Source organism: Corvus hawaiiensis, chromosome 6 (assembly GCF_020740725.1).
Source record: "Corvus hawaiiensis isolate bCorHaw1 chromosome 6, bCorHaw1.pri.cur, whole genome shotgun sequence".
Taxonomy (NCBI): Eukaryota; Metazoa; Chordata; class Aves; order Passeriformes; family Corvidae; genus Corvus; species Corvus hawaiiensis.
The window spans coordinates 27050546-27063884 of record NC_063218.1 but is presented as its reverse complement, the minus strand read 5'-3'; the positions used below and the strand labels follow the sequence as shown (position 1 = coordinate 27063884).

General features: G+C 34.5%; 1 long non-coding RNA gene across 8 annotated transcripts in view; it reads right to left on the bottom strand.

The window, feature by feature from the left end:
* LOC125327475 overlaps nucleotides 1–13339 on the bottom strand; it is a 111524-nt gene that overhangs the window by 90180 nt on the left and 8005 nt on the right. For 5 of the 8 annotated variants that reach the window (XR_007204287.1, XR_007204282.1, XR_007204286.1 and 2 more), the window contains exon 4: nucleotides 11848–12170. This is a non-coding gene — a long non-coding RNA (uncharacterized LOC125327475). Of the gene's footprint in view, nucleotides 1–1621; nucleotides 1736–11847; nucleotides 12171–13339 lie in introns of those variants that run through there. The other 3 variants (XR_007204285.1, XR_007204283.1, XR_007204284.1) reach the window with 2 other exon arrangements.

Sequence of the window (13339 nt, the reverse complement as noted above, 5' to 3'; positions counted from 1 at the left end):
AAAATATATATATTTTAAAATATAGGTCAAGTTACCTGAGTATGCTCTACTTGCATATAGTATCAGTGGTCATCTTTCTTTTGTATGTTTCCTGGTATTAAATTATTCCCTTTCTTAGTAAAGCTTTTTAAAAATAAATAAATATATAAATAAAACATGATAGAGCTGGTTTTCCCCTCTCAACAGTCAGGTTTTCTCTCTTGAGTGCTAAGTGGGTAGGGGGAGTACAAATCTTGCTTTGAATTTCTTGATTGCATTTTCATGTATGTTGCCAAAGTTTTTCCTTTCTTTATACATGTACAGTCACAAAAGACACTTGGAATAAATTCTACTTGGAAAATACTTTTTAGATGCCCTGAAAGTATCTAAAGATAAGGCTTATGACTGAGTGGAATATAAGAGCAAAAGACAAACATCCCTACAGTGTCTAGAAATTCTCTGGGTTTTCTGATCCTCCTTATTTATTCAGCAATATGCACAGTACTTCATTGTGTCTCATAACCTATGGCATCTGTGATAATTTACAAAAGTTAAGGACTACATCTGCATACTCTTGTGTTCTCTCGTGTTGCACACCTTTTTCTTTTGTGTTTCTACTCATTAACTTTAGAGAAGCAACTACCTCACAGGCATTTGTAGTAACAACAGATTGTTGGACTCATACAGCCTGAAAGATCATGTTGGGATACCTGTTTCTTACTGAGTGTATTGTATCTCACTTGAAATGGTGACATGGTACAAATACAAATCAATAAAAAAAGGTACACGACAGTCTGTGTTATGCTCTAAGAACAGATTACTGTGGTGATTTGGGGCACGTACTCACAGGACAAGCACTCTCACTGAATAAAGCATGTTATGGTCAGACTTCGGTACTCAATCCCATCCAGATTCTGTCTTGAACTTTAAGAAATCCAATCTATCCTCTTAATTTCGGATAAATTACTGGTATCACAGAAAGGGAGACTTTTTGTCTCTAAAAATAAATAAATAAAGGTTTAACATAAGGATATGGCGGAAAGAAATAGTTTTCCCCTGGATGAAAGTCTACATTTCAGGATGACAGCCTTCAACCACTGTGGTTGTATTGAGTTTGAAATTTTGCTTGCATTTAACTCAATGTAAACTTCACATGTGTTTATCTAAAAGGAAAATAGGTTTTCTAGAGCCACTCCAAACACAAGGAAATAGTGCTGAGTATGTGTTGCAATAACCTTGCCCTTTTTATTTTTCAGTGAGGTGGAATTATTTGGAAAATGTTCTGCGAAGCACATGTTCAATTATTTCAGTTTATATGTAATTTTAATAAATGTGTCAAAGTTGTGTATGGGCTCAAGTCATCATGATGAATCAGAGCCTATGAATACAAGGCTCCTTGAAATTCTGGAACTGACAATTACACAGGAAAGGAAAGGAAAAATGCTGACAAATAGGTCAAAACAACTCCAACAGAGGCTCTTCAGTAAGCACAGGAAAAGGGAAAGCTGATGAGGAAAAGCGTATCCAAAATCTGTAAAATCCCTGTAAAAGTATGCTCTTGGCAGAACAAAAATAGTTGGTGGCAGAAGAGAAATACAGAAATTAATGGACCAAAGCTATGCATATTATGGGAAAGACTTACAGAAGAAGCTGCAAAACTGCATTTCCTTTCCCTCCTGTTCTCCACTTTCTGTCCTTCCTCCCCTCTTCTCCGTTTGGTGTTTACAAATATGTCTTTGAAAATAAAATCTTGATCCTGTAAAGTGAAATAGAGCTATGGCACCAATTTCAAATGAAGTTTCCTGACTTCAACACACCACTTGAGTGTCCAGGAGGAAGATGATTTGACCATGATCAGAAACCTGGAGTTCAACTCAGTGCCCAAACATAGATGGGCTGCTGTCACTTTTGCTACCCAGGGATATCCCAGCTGGGCTGTAGTTACCACTCTTGGAGCCCATTGGTCTCCTTCAGGATCTGCCAGCTCTGTGTCACTGGCTTAGGTATCCCAAGATGACTCTGGGGCCTAAAAGGCAATGATAAGGCACCAAACTGCACTCCAAATTCACTAGTCATGTTTTTATCCAGAATACTTTTTGCTATCGACAACCATAGTTTACATGAATGGCCAAAATCTGTATGTAATGAATAATCATGCATCTGTGCTAAAAGGTCAACAGTAGGAAAGTGTACAGCTAAAACAGTAAATTTTTTTACCATGTCTATATAGCAAAATTTAGCAGATCTATATACATTGGTCTATTTAGTATAACTTAAGGCTGCTTCAATGAATATTATATATGGTCCTTATGTCCAATATCTCAAATTTCAACTAAGAGAAAAAAAATTGCAAGTGGAGAATGTCTCTTTACCAATTAGAAGAAGATACTTGGAGCTGAGGACAACCGCTGAAACTTTCAAGTTACCAGATTGTTTGGGTCAATGTCAAATGTTAAACTAGGTTGTACAGACAGAGAGGTGTAATGCAGACACCACTGTGTTATTAAATTTCTGGGAAGTAATAAACTGGCACTGGAAGTGTAAAGGAAAAAAAGCAGTAATGTGGAATGGCCCCTTATTCAGGAAACTTTGAAAATGTGCAGCCATAATAGCTGTGGTGAAGTTCCCTTAAATGAGGCCTTGGTATGCTGTGGAATAAAGTCAAAATAGGAGATTGTGGCATTCCAAGTCATACTGAATAAATGCATACACTGGGCCAAATTGTGATCTTACTCATGAGGGAACATTTTTTTCCTCTTTTCAATAAAAAAAAAGGGAGCTGAGAACACTTTAAGATACGGGGCACAAATGTGTAATTATTCTTGGCTAACATGGTAGCTGTTGATCATTTAATGAAACCATAATTACCATATAATGGCAGGGTATTTATATGACAGATTACTACATTATTACAGGGTAAGTGTGTGATTATTTCTGTCCTCAAAATCAGAATAAAAACACATGGAAGTGGAAAAATAAGTTGAAAAAAGAGAGAAAAAAGATCTGAATTTCCCAGTGCCACTCCCATATTGTTACTCTATCCGCACCTCAATCACACAGTGATGGCAGTGGCCACCGGCATTCATGATGAAGCCAAATCTCCTCAGGAAACCCATGGCATAGCACAACAGATCATAAGGCTCTCTGCCAAATGGCTGCAGCTCTAGGCTTCATTGTACTCACAGTTCAACTGATTCAATAGCAATTTGGTTGCTGGCCTCTTGTCCTCAGAAGACACTCTACTCCTGCTTGTTTGGAGGGATCGTATGCATGATGGATGTAAAAAATTGTACTTAGAGGTCCTTAACTCCCCCTTCTATGCCTTTAGGAGAGAACAGGGAACTAATGTGGGTTTCAAAGTAATACCGGTTTTGTCCTGGGCAGATAAGTTTAATTTGTCAGAGCTGAGCACTGTTTGCCATGGTTAGATTTCAGTCAACACTGCTGGTGTTCACTGGTGGAGTTTTGACCATTTAGTAAGGATTGATTTAAATTGTAGGAAAATACTTAAATGATTCCATTTATGGGGCAAAATGTGATGAAACGTTTTGACTTTACGAAGTTGCAGAGAGAGTTTTATAAGCTGAATACAGTCCGTCTCAAGCTTTATGAACAGGATGGCAACTTTCCATGTGGAAGGCAAAATCAAATTGTAAACCCAGATGATTCATTTATTTCCCAAACTCTACACGTGTGTTAAAAGAGCTATACAATCATCTGCTCCACCTGAATTTGCCTCTGCATCTTCAGAATGCCACTTCAGCTGTGTGGGAGAAGGTTGACAGCACTCCCTGTTTCCAAAAAGCACTTGCTGAGGCAGTATTCTAAGATACAAGTTATTGTAAATGCAAGACTTTGGCCCTGAATAATAACTTCTGAATTCGGCAGGATTCTTAAATCTGTATTTCCTAGATTTTTATCCAAGAAGCAGATTACTGTAGCTGTTTTCAGTCTTTAGTAATTTATTTCCTTTTTTCTTCTTGAAGTTCTTTGCAGTGAGGGAAAATGGACTTAGGTAAAAGACACATGCTGTTATGTTTGCTCAGGATTTATCTTGTAGATATGTAAAAGAAATACAGGTTAGAAAAGAAAATAATTTAGAGGCACTAAGAAATCAGTCTCTGTATATTTATTTAGAAGTTAGCTGTAATTGCAGTATTTTGTAAATAGCTTCCTTAATAAATTGGTTATTACTCCAAGTGGTCAAGGATTGCTCATAACTCACTGTTGCTAGGTTATTTCTCCCTGCACAGAAAAAGCCCCACTTTGGTCCTTAAAATAATAGTTCATGCAAGATGCTGGTGGGAGCTCAGTTATGTCAGAGCCTAACCCAGCTCTCCCTGAACTCAAATGGAGCCTCAGCACACTTCCAACAAGCAGCAGCATTCATTCATAAAAGGCAACAGGTAGGGAGATGATGCATGTTGTCTGGGAGAGTAATGACTTCTTTAAACTGTTTCACACTTATTCAGTGTTGTGCCTTTTGTCAACCATGCCCCAGATTTACTCTAGATAAAATTAATGAATGAAAGAAGTTCTATATACTGCACCCTCTGCTTCTGGTATCTCTTTATTACAGGCTGCTTCTGCCTCCACTACGTTTTTAGAATTATAAATCAAATACCTTTACAGTAGCACCTATAGATCCCATGGAAAATAAAGTCAGTATTAGGAAGGTCTAAATTCAGAAGATTGAAGTGTTAACATTTTTGCCTCTCTGGTGTTCTTCATAAAGATTATTCTTATAAAGATAAATGTAGGTAGAAACTGAGTTATTTTAATGTTTTTCAGATTAATTGTATTTGTAAAATCTTGTCAGCAGGTGCTGGTTTCAGCAGACATCAAACACTAAGACATTCAGCAGCAGAATACGAATAATCCTATGCTGCTTCTTTTGGGAATAGTGATGTTTTGATTATTAACATTTCCATTACAAAAATATCATAAGATTTTGATAAAATGTAATTTTTTTCAAAGTCTTGATCACTCAACGGGACATGAGGAAACATTTGCCCTCTCACCAAACCATCTTACACCTAATATTAATCTTTTAAAAAATCTTCCAGCAATTAAATCATATGTTACTCTGGAAATCCTTTACAGACATTATAACGCTGTTATCAAGGACCCAAACCCTTCTGGTACAATAAAATTTCACTGACTTCAACCTAACAAAGTAGAACTTCAAGGAGGTTCCTTGAAGGATAGTCTTTAAAATACAGTTGAAAAAAAATTGCAATTACTTCTTATAAATATGTACTATTTTTCAGCTATTGTTATCTGTACTTCTCTCTCATCCATTTCTAAGCAAAGGTCATATATTAGTCATTTTATTATCAGATTCTCCTGGAAAAAAAATCAGAGGCTCAAGAAATTTTCTCCCAAGCTAAAATAAGTCAACTTCCAGGGTTTCAAATTCTGGCAAGCTAACTTCTCCAAGGTCTCGTAAAAATTCTGGGCTGTTATCTCCATATGCCTGATAGATTTTTTTTTTTTTGTGATCGTAATTAAAACCGTCTGTCCTTTCTCTGTGACTTCAGGAGAATGGCAATGAATCACAAGAGCTCTAAAGCAGATAGAAGGATAGAGGCTGAGGTTAGCAGCTCAGAATCACTTAATCTGCTGTATTTCATCCATTGAAATATAGATCCAAAGCACTGCCTCCTAATTCAAGCAACTGTAGAACAAGTCACCATGGCAGAAGGTTGTATCACAGTCATCATAGGGAGACAGAGTAGTCCTGGGTTTGGATTGAAGCATAAAGAGGTGTAAAATAAAATAATTTATATGGAACATAACTATCTCTTAACACTAACTTTTACTCTTCTTGCATAATCTATTAGAACTTTCCAGGAATGTTTTCAACAATCTCTCAGTAATATACAGTTTTTGAAATAAGAGTGTGTGAAAAGTGAAATAAATTCATGAGGCACAAAAATGACACTGAAACCAGTACTGCAGTCTTATCAAGTCAAGAAATACCTAACCTTCAAAATATAATTTAGAAAATTAATTCATTATTTTATTTTCATATTCTGTTGTATTTGACACTACTCTTTCTTTCTTACACCTTGCTATCCATTCTCCAAATTTAATTGTTTTCCTGCCTTTTTGGAGCAATTTCCAGCTTTAAGACTTTTTCGCTATTTGGAAGAAAGTTGCTCACTAGGTGGGTCACTTCCCCCTCTCCCGGAGGCATTATCTCCTTCCCTTTTAAAATGAGAATGAATTTCAGCAACAAATTGATCTGATCTCAGAACAGGAGATCTGGAAGATATAATCTTAATGAAAGTCTTAATAAGCTAATCACATTCCTGAGGATCTTGTACATTGGTAACCTGTTGCTCAGGGAAGCAAAAATGAGTTTGATATGGTCCTTTGAAGTTCAGGTCCTCCCCGATGAGTCAATTTCTTATGCAGAATGAAGCAAGCATTCATGTACTCTGCTCCCATAATTCTCAGGCTGTATATAATCACCAGCTTTGGCTCCCAAATTCAGGGGAAAATGTTGAATGTCATGTGAGAATGACAGCAGATGTCTGAAGCATCAATACACTGGCTGCCTACTGAGACTTGACGACCTTGGCACTCACTGAAGTTCAGAAAACCAAGTATCTCTGAAGGTCTAAATCTTAGGTAGTATCACTTTTTATTTTCTAAAAGAGTTGGGTACATAAAACTATTTGAGAACCTGGATCTAAGCACTCCATGAGGTAAAGCTTTTTAAGAAGAATAAGGTTTGCTGATCAGAGACTAGTTTTCTATCAAACAGTGTGCAGTGCTGCCCTAATAAAACAAAACATACAACTACCATGACACAAATATTCTAAGAGGAACAAAAGCATTCCTGGTATAATTCTTTTGAAATCAGCAAAAGAGATGAAATTAGAATCAACCTTCTTAGGGAAAAATCTTTTACTTTTAATAAATAATATTTGTACAGCATATAGTAATTTTAAAAGTGTCTTTTATCAAATTTATTTTGATTTCATGGAAACATGTACAGCTATTAATATAAGCAGGCTTATCAGTCCAATTTCCTACTGAATGTTCTTTTTGTTAGTTTTCTTTATTTTCTTTTTAGTTTCCTGCTTTATCATTCAGAAGGTTTGCACTGTATTCCTGTACATATTTGGTTTGGTGCCCAGAAATGTATTATTTTAACACGGCTATTCATTAGAAGTTATTACTTTACAGGGATTCTACCATGCATACATAATTATATATATGCCCTTCTATGATGAACACTGTGATAACGTTACCATAAAAGATTTTCTTTTTAGGGTTTATCATCTCTGCCATTTCAAGTCACATTGGTTTGACTAATCCTGGCATCTAACTTTCTAAGTTCAATTATTTTTTCAAAAGGTACTAAACTGCCAAAACCTATTTTTCATTCTTTTTTCAGTAACATTAATCCTTCAGAAACTATTGGGACTGGGACTTGTCCTCCCTCTACGTTCTCCAAGGAAGAAGCAAGCATGGCTGCTAACACACTGAATGTCCCTTGGCCAAAACCAGTAAGCCAGTTTTCAGTGACATACCCAGGACTACTGTGATGCTTTCTCAAATTTGTTTTTATAACCATATATTTAAGTAGCTCCATGTCACTCCATAAAGATAGTTTTTTTTAAGAATATCTCCAGATACACATAGGTTGAGGGGTTTTATTTCTTTTTTAAGACTTTGAGAAAGTTTTAAATGACCAATTTTATGATGACAACAATTTAAGAGAATGTTTAAGATAAAAAGGTAAAAATAGTGATATTTCCTTGCAACCTGTTTCTATGAATCTGAATCACAAGGCCAAGCAAGAGCAGATAAAAATTCTTCACAATCTTTGCAGAGAGCTGGCATTAAAAGTTCGAGTAACTGTGTGAGCAGTGTAACAGAGCATTGTACCATTGTAGTTGGTCAGGAGCCAACACTTCCAAGTGGACCTGAAAAGCATGCTATATGCAGGTGTGACATTAAAGTTACAGAAATGTCTTCAGTACTGAGATATCTGATTTGCTTCCAGCAGCTAAGGCAGAATGAACAAGATCACCTAGTACACTTGAAGGAGACAGAACATTTAACATTTTGCTGCTTCATTCTCATCATTGTCCACCCCGAGTATTGGGAGGATAGATTTGAGACTTAATCTACAAGCTAACTTAGACTTCTTAAATCCTATACTGCACATTGTTTTTCTTTTGTCACCCTCTACGCATCTAAGATGGCTTATGCCCTTGTTCAAGTGTTGATGGGACATTAAGTGATATTTTCACTCCAGAGATTCCACAATTACAGAATTTTTCTGAGCTGCAAAGACATTCATGAATATAAAGAATTAGCATCCAGTGAAACTTGGAATTGCTGTACTTATACTAAAAGAGTTTATATTATAATATTTAATTGATGTGAAATGGATCTAGAGCATAGAGAATATTTTAGAATTGTTGAGGAAAAAACCCTCAAAACTGAAAGCTATACATCAATTATACAATATGTAATAATTTTGAACCATATACTTGCCTTCACATATGTAATTCATGCTTTTGTATAATATTTTTCCATTGACACAGTTTTGTACTGTAATGTGATTATACAGTGGTATTTGTGGAATGACAGAATCCATGAAATGGTAAAGCAAAGGACATCTCTGGACTCATACAAAACATAACAGGATCTAGTTGTGCATCTGCTGGTTTTATGTAAGTTCTTCTGAATGTTTTAGAAGTCAATAGTGATTAAGTTGAAAAAAATTGTTGAAGATTACTTTTCCTGATAAGTAGCTAAATTTATTCTCCATTAATCAAATGTTGCAAACCCTCTAAATGTTCACTAAAGTGAAGGTAGTCTTGCTCTCATTTCTTTAGTTTTCAGAAAGGGAGGCAGCGAATGTGTTTTTTACAATTGCCACCCTCTGCATGAGACTCCTTCAGCCTGATTCTCATGACTACCTAGCAAAAGCAAGAGTTTGAGGCACTGTTCAAAGAGTATAGGATATGGGATATCCTGCCTAACATTTCTCTCTAGAAAGCATGCTGTAGTAGTATGTGATCTGTGCTGTTAAATGGTATTGTGCAATTACTCTAAAAGCCTAGCGGAACTAGCTACCTCACCATCTTCTGTGACACTACCCTGCTGAGTTTTTTAATATATTGTGTGAAAGTGGTGATACACGAATCTTGTACTTAATAAAGTTGGTTCTTTTCTCCACAAAATGAGGCTACATTGAATGTAGTTGGTACTGTGTGGGGTTAACTTTCTGTAGCCTGTTACCTTTGACTTCAATGACTTGAAATAAAAAATGAATCTCCACAACTCCAATGAGACTCACTTCTGATAATATTGGCCCATTGACTTCAATGAAACACTATTAAAAGTTATTCTCAATTCACTTTAATAGTAATTTTTAACAGTATCAGGCCACTGATTCCTCTATCACACTTTCTAGACTGAATGTTCAAACACTTCATAAAGACAAAAGCAAACCTTCATATACTTCAGTGAAAACTTACTTCTTGTGATTGTAGTTTGTTTACTTCCTGATAAGCAGTACCAAATATTATCTCATAGGAAAGAAAGAAGTATCTTCCAGACTTTTTGTTATGTAAACATTTTTTGGGGGGATACGGGGAAAAGATAAAAAACCCAGAATGGCATATTAAAACCAAATGGATTAACATTCTTCCTTAACCCTCATGAAAGTCATATGAAAGGTCCAATAAAATATAAGTAAGTATTTTAAGAATGCTTTTCGGTTTTTTTGATGATGATGGTTTGCGTTGTGTGGAGTTGTTTTTGGTTTTGCTTTTGTTTCATTTTGCATTTTTGTTTGGGTTTTTCTGTGGATGTTTTTTGGTTGGTTGGTTGGTTTTATTTTTTAGGAAACTGCAGAATTCTTCCATGAAATTAAACTGAAAATTGAGATAATTGAGGGATGAGGAGTATGTTTGCTTTTGCTTCCTTGCTTGAAACAGACTACATCTCAATTACTCAAATTCATGACTGAATTAGGTGTATTGAAGATCTAACCACTATGCTGTACTAGAATGCTCTTCTTATTCTTGTTTTCTCAGAGGGAAAGTGTTACTGAACCTTTTTTCCCCACCCATCCAGATCTGAGGTTTGATGTCTGCTTAAGACATACATATGCCTTCTGATATTTATGTATTACAATTTGCTTTGTTTGAGCTCTTCAGAGTTTGTCATTCATTTGGATTCTTTTGTTCTAACCCCCGATTTAACTTGAAATCTATCCCTCTACATGCAAGACAATTTTGCCATTTTCCTTCAGAAGCCAGACAATTTATAGATGAGCTCAGACCAAATAAATCAGGCAAGATATATTTATAGGTATAATATACCATATATATTAATATATATTTTTAATCAACTTCATACTGTCACTCTGCAGAAATAATTAGCTGTTAGGAAGGCACACACTGCTGCTATCCAAAGCAGGCACTATTGCTGGTATCCAGGCTAGGACACCAGAACAGCCAGCGGTCAGTCAGCCACTGCATACGGCGTGTGTCCATTAGTGATGAAGTGAGTCTTCTTTGTTTCCCTGTATTAATTCACTTGAATGACTGTGTAACTACAATCATCTTTAGAATGAGCAATTTCTCCACAAGAGAACATTTACAATAATTCTGAACAAAGAAATAGAGATTCAAACACACATTAACTTCAGTACTTGGTGGTGGGAAAATGCATCGACTCATCTTTGGTTCCCCAGCTCCTCTTCTCACAGCATGAAGCCTCAGGAAATTCTCAGTTTTACTCTCCAAACAAGAACTGTATCTTGGCCAGTGGTCTCCATTTTGGGTTAACTAGACTTCTGAATACTTGTGCATGAAAACCAGTGGTGTAACATTCCAAGTTAACAGGCGAGTCAAATTCTAGTGCCTATATGTGACAGTGCCTATATATGATAGTGAACGTTCAACCCTGGAATTCTTTTGAAGGTTAGTATTAACTTATCACCTTGCAGCCTCATAACTGAAACTAATAACAAATCACTAGGGTTCTGCTTGCAAAATGATGTTATTTTTTAAATTATGGAATAATGTGTGTATGATAAAATGAACAATATCAAAATAAAGTTCCTACTTGAAGAAATATTTTTTGATACCTATAAAGGTACATTCAAATTAGCATGTACAGAGCATATATATAGTATGTCCTTTCTTTTCTTTTCTTTTCTTTTCTTTTCTTTTCTTTTCTTTTCTTTTCTTTTCTTTTCTTTTCTTTTCTTTTCTTTTCTTTTTTCTTTTCTTTTCTTTTTTTTCTTTTCTTTTCTTTTCTTTTCTCTTTTCTTTTTTCTCTTTTTTCTCTTTTCTTTTCTTTTCTTTTCTTTTCTTTTCTTTTCTTTTCTTTTCTTTTCTTTTCTTTTCTTTTCTTTTTTCTCTTTTCTTTTCTTTTCTTTTCTTTTCTTTTCTTTTCTTTTCTTTTTTCTTTTCTTTTCTTTTCTTTTCTTTTCTTTTCTTTTCTTTTCTTTTCTTTTCTTTTCTTTTCTTTTCTTTCCTTTTCTTTCCTTTTCTTTTCTTTTCTTTTCTTTTCTTTTCTTTTCTTTTCTTTTCTTTTCTTTTCTTTTCTTTTCTTTTCTTTTCTTTTCTTTTCTTTTCTTTTCTTTTCTTTTCTTTTCTTTTCTTTTCTTTTCTTTTCTTTTCTTTTCTTTTCTTTTCTTTTTTTTCCCTTTCTTTTCTTTCCCTTTCTTTTCTTTCCCTTTCTTTTCTTTTCTTTTTTCCTTTTCTTTTCTTTTCTTTTCTTTTCTTTTCTTTTCTTTTCTTTTCTTTTCTTTTCTTTTCTTTTCTTTTCTTTTCTTTTCTTTTCTTTTCTTTTCTTTTCTTTTCTTTTCTTTTTTCTTTTCTTTTCTTTTTCTCCTAAATGTTTGTTTTCCTAGAAAGCCTTATTAAGGGATATTCTTTCAGTTTTTAAAGATCTTTCTAACTAACAGTGAAGACAGCAGATATTTTAAACTTTATACATTATATAAATTAACTCCAGATATGTATGATCCACAAACCAAACAGCACCATATGAATGCATGTACACATATATCAGGACTTACAAGTAAAAGGAAGACAGAATGATTGGCAACGTCAAGCATCATGTGTTATAACAGTGGTTTGAAGAGTTTGGAGTCTCTCAAAAGTCAAATGATTTTGCATTATTCCCACTCACAGATTCTTCTTCACCTAAAAAGCAAATGTAAAAGAGCAATGTTAGTGGAAGTAGCAAGGATTCATAAGAATATTCTGAAAGCTAAAAATACTGTTGCTATTTAAACTGAATAATTCTTCTTCTTATCTTCAGATATGCAAACTTTGAAATATTATTAATGCATACCATAAAAAGTGTAAGGTGTACAATGAGTTCAAGAAAAATCTTAACCTTGTGGTTTTTTTCTACTTCAGGTGTTTGATTTATCAGCTTCAGTCATTTTATTAATTCAAGGTTCTTTTCCATATAATATCTTTATTATGCAGATTTTCACCCTTTGTATTTATTTATAAGCTGGAAACACTTGACTAAAACTGATAAAAATCAAAAGTTCAGCCTAGAAAGAGTAACAGATTAGAGTATAGTCTAGATTAATCTATTCACCGTGCTTGGCTGGCATATAGTGAAAGACAGGACATACAGACAAGCAGTTATTGAATTGACGGCACAGAAAACAGCATGGACTGTTAGTAACATTCTTCAACAAAAATTGTAACTTTTTAATGAATTAGTGATTGCATTTGAATCTTAGAAGAATTACTGCTATATGGCCAAAATACTTCTACCTGTATAATAGTTTTTATCTCCATATGGTTTAATTACTTTAGGAAAAAATATTGATTTTGTTCAGTTAAAGGAGGAGATAAATAGTGATTATTACCCATTGCAACTATAAATAAACTCTGACATTGTGCAGATGTTGTTGCTGTTGTTATAATACCTACTTGTATGGACTCTGATATTTCTTCTTGTTCCAGACTAAAAAGGCCAAATCTATTTTAAATTAAATACTCTTGAAAATCTGTAGGAGGTTTTATGCCAGAATAAAGGACACATTTCAAAAGAAATTATAGTTTGCTGGAGGAGCTCCTGTTGCTTTTTCTTCTGTGTTATGTAAGGAGAAGAAATAGGCCATATCATCAACAAGTAATAATTTTCACCAACCTGTCCTATCGAGGTACTAGTAAGATGCAGTCATTGCTGGTTGTCAAGTTATTACAGAAAAATAAGGATCCATAAATTGGGGCAAAAATAAAAAAGGTACAATAAAGCCTCTTTAATGAATTTTGAACTAAGAGAAATTGCAATTTTCTTCCAACAGCCATTATATACCCAAATGATAGATACTCTATAGCCAAATATA